The 4,115-nt window shown below is 44.7% G+C and overlaps 1 pseudogene; it reads right to left on the bottom strand.

Annotated features, from left to right (window-relative positions):
* Positions 1 to 2,453: 2,453 nt before the first annotated feature.
* Positions 2,454 to 3,788, bottom strand: LOC147443078 (uncharacterized; annotated as a pseudogene).
* Positions 3,789 to 4,115: the final 327 nt, after the last annotated feature.

Raw genomic sequence — 4,115 nt, 5'->3', positions numbered from 1 at the left:
TACTCGTCTCCTCGACCTGGACTCCACAATTGCCCTCCACATAGATGCATTCGCCGAGATTTCAACGTTCATGGAGGAGCATATCATAAAATATTCCGTATCTATCTCCCCACATGCAGGGATCTGGGTGCCTTGTGATCTTTTCCGCTATATACACAAAGGTGATCACCCATTCTCCAAGCGAATGAGACGGTTCCAAGAAATTGCCGCCGACGAAGGCCATTTCTTGGACGAGCAAGCCTCAAGGGTGTCAGCGCTCAAGAAGTGCAAGTTGGGGGTGGAGTACCTTTCTTGACTGGCAACATCCATCTTCTTTGTGAGCAAGGAACATGATTTGGAGGAGCTCCGCCTACCACACCTTCAGGTTGGGTCCTTTATCAAGGACACCAAGGAGCAAAAGGTTGTCCCCATGAACCTTGCAGCGGAAGGACAAACACTTCGGCTCGAGTACCCCAGGGGGCTCGAGGAGGGGGTTGAGAAATCCATCCTTGTGGCTGGCCCTAGTGACACTCCAGTGCCACTATCATTGACGGTTGAGACTATCCTAGAGGTAGAAATTAGTCGCTTCTCCTCAGTGGTAGTGGATGGGGAGGAGTATGTGTTTATGCATGACTTAGAGAATGCATTTGGTCTGTGCATGGATGAATGCTTGAGTGTGCTATGCACCAGTGCCAAATTTCCCTTAGACAATGCGCCAGATGCCCTTGAAAGCAAGCTCTTACCACTTGGGGAGTCTGTTACCGACACTATTGCACTTGTTTGTGCGGAGGTCCTGGCAGCAGAGCAATTGCATGTGGATGAGGAAGAATTACAAGCCCTGCAAGCCAAGGTTGAGGCCGCTAGGATGCCTACTCCACTGCGAAACCCCCCCTCTGATGATCCAAAGCTCGTAGGTGCGGTGCAAGGGAGCATCGACTTGGGTGGAAAGGGCAACACGGAGGAGGACGACAAGGAGCAGGAGGTAAACTCTATTCTAATTTTTATGTTATTGTTTTTACCCTTCATTGTTTTCATTCTTAACCTTGACTGGTTTATGATAGGATGACCTGGAGGTTGATGAGTTTGCATCAAGGACAGGTGGCAGGAGGACAGGCTTTGGACCTCAGTCTTCCCTTGCGCATTACCTAGGACAACTCCCCCTTGGCGATGTTGCCATTGTACATAATGAATTCACTCCCCAAGGCTATTTTATGACGTGGTCGTTGAAAGCTTTGATCAAGGTTTTGTGTTTGTGCACCATTGCTCAGACTTCCCATCTTGTGTTCCTAGTGCGTAGATCCCTTGTATGCACAACATTTGGCACTGGCTTTTGTGGTAAAGTGCTTGCCTAGATAGGGATACATGCTTTTGTTGGCTCAACTGACCCTAAGGCGATAGCGCAGTCCCTCCTGACTAGGGAGTTTCCTTACGCACAAGATAGGCGCCAAGAAATAGTCAAGAAAATTATGAGCTCCTCAGACGTATGATGTAAAATCAACTTTTTAGAATTAATAAAATTCACTTTGAACGGTTTCTCTATCTTGTACATTCTTTCCAATGTGATCTCTCAATCTTGTAAGTTGTTGAAATTGGTGATGTGTTTCAATAAGTTGTGTCTTGTTTTCTTAAAGTAACAACACAGTAGAAGTGGGATGCACGTGATATCTGCTTTCAACTTACCTTAATCCTGGGGACAATACAAAAAACATATGAGTGAAAATAAGTGGAATTTGTACTATCATGTTGCATTAAGATTTGCTTTCACTTAATCTAAACTTTTTTTGGTATCCTGGGGGTAGACAAGGCCAGAAAATGCAAAAAAAGGTGGCCACAAGGACGCGTAGATGGCTCATTCATCATTTTTGGATGGCTGTCCTGCAACCCTTGTGGCCACCCTTTTGTTTTCATTATCTGGTCTTGTTTGCCCCCTAGGAACCTGGGAAAGGTGAGATGAACATGAGATTAAACTTTTCAAGCACACTATGCCTTCCTTCAACTCAACTTTCTAGTTCCCTGCACCAAAAGACCAAATCACATTGGACAGTATAAAAATCTAGTATCATGTGCATAAACAACTGGTTTCACTATATATCAACAATTTTAGTAACCTAAGGGACAAAAAAAACTAGCGAATGCAAAAAAAGGGTGGCCACAAGGGCGCACAGGTGAGCCATCCAAAACTGTTGGATGGCTCTCCTGCGTGCCCTTGTGGCCACCATTTTTTTTGCATTTGCTAGCCTTGTTTGCCCCTTAGGTTACCAAAATTGTTGATATTTGATTTAAATTTACCTCTTCATGACCAGAAACACTTAACTTAAAATAGATGGATAGTCTGAAAAGCCAAATGACTATGGCGACAGTAGACAAAGACAGTAGACAACTCATAATCATTTTATCGTTGCAAAATCAGTGATTAAAAGAGAAGGGTGCTCAATACAAAAAAGGACGTGTAACTTCGGCTAATGCTCGAAGTCTCATCGCAATCGACGTGCAAGCTGCATATCCTTTGGTTGGATTGTCACTCTCTTTGCATGTACGGCGCATAGGTTGGTATCTTCCAACACCGATATGATGTTGGCCTCTGCAGCTTCTTGAATAGCCTCCAACACTATTGCTTGCATCCTATATTGAGTTCCATAGCTTTGAAGCACCTCCTTCACCGTGCGAGCAAAGGGGGCAGGTCGAATTAAAAGCTATGTAGTCTTTTGGTAGTGCCGGATTTTTGCAAATGTCCTTGCTATTTTCTGACGCCGCTGATGTTGTCTTGGGGACACTTGCACATTTGCTGGTTGGCGGAGTTTAGGCTTCTTGAAAAACTTTGATTTACGTCTCTTTACATGCTTTGGGTTTGGATCTACAACCTCTTCAGAGTCATCCTCTTCCCTTGCCTCCCGATCTTGTGTTGTGGGAGAGATCCCTGGCCACGAGGGAATGTCTTTCCCCCAAGGAGCACCCAGTGTGTGCACAGTATATCAGTTCGCTGCCATGGTGGCTCTATCTCTGATTCAGTATCTGTATGGACCATCCAAGCTCTGGATGGTTCTGCTTGCAAATTGTGGGTGGCGGGTCCTCCCTATCAGACTTTGGTGCTTATTGGGCCAGCTCTTCTCGCCAAACGCTGGGCGCGTTGCTTCACTCTATGTTGAGGTGTTTGTTGTTGAGCAGGTGAAGTCTCTTCTGCCCTCGATGTCTCCTGTGCCCGACTACCATGCCCACTGCTAGAAGAGTGCCTGGAAAGACCAGGTATTCGTGGCCATTTTCTTGTGCCTTTAAGCCATGACGGCTTCTCACATCCTTGGAGGGTGTTTCTGTTGGCAGGCAGATGCTCTTTTGCGGCTTGTTTGGTGCATGACATTGGGTATGGTAAGAGCTCACCTGTGCTTAAGAAATGAGTGATTTATGAGAGCATGCAATATTTATAAGGGCCCATTTTAAAAGGGCCCTGTTCACACTAATTTAAAAAAAAAACTATTATTTTTTAAACAAGAGTTGGACCTTGCGTTCACATGTAGTCACTCGCGTAGAATCCATTTAGACCCTTGTCGCACTCTACATTGGCGCCATGGAGCATGCCTGGTGATGGGGCCTTCTAACATTTGCCACTTGTTGCTGTGCTCTTGACGACTCCATTTCTACACTTCCCTAGCAATCTTGGATTGTCATGCACGCTCCATTGTGAGCTTACGAGCAAATGTTTTGCGAAAAAACTAATTGAACATCTCCTCTAAATAATTGGATTGCACCATTCCCCCACCATGTCAAGTATTTTTGAAGTACACCCCCCTTGCTCGATAATGGGACTTCTCCATGCCTTGAGTGCTAAAAATCTCAAGCGAACCATAATTTTGCATTAAAAATGCACCATGCGCAAACAAGATATGATGTTCATATGAGTAAACGATCCACATTATTTAATGAACACAATCCCTTGTAATAAGTCCACCACGTAACAATCCCTTATTACAATCCCTTGTAATAAGTCCACTACGTAACATGGATTACCATGTAATGTGTGATGTTATTTTCACCCCAAGAAAGGGTGAAGACCTTGGTAAAATCCACCAAGGCTTCTTGAAATGATTGGCGTTGTTCTTTTGTTGTGCTGTTAAGGCCCATAAGCTTGACCATTATATCAA

The sequence above is a fragment of the Adiantum capillus-veneris genome, chromosome 14, assembly GCF_014529385.1.
Source record: "Adiantum capillus-veneris isolate H3 chromosome 14, ASM1452938v2, whole genome shotgun sequence".
NCBI lineage: Eukaryota > Viridiplantae > Streptophyta > Polypodiopsida > Polypodiales > Pteridaceae > Adiantum > Adiantum capillus-veneris.
This window is presented reverse-complemented; position numbering and strand designations above follow the sequence as displayed.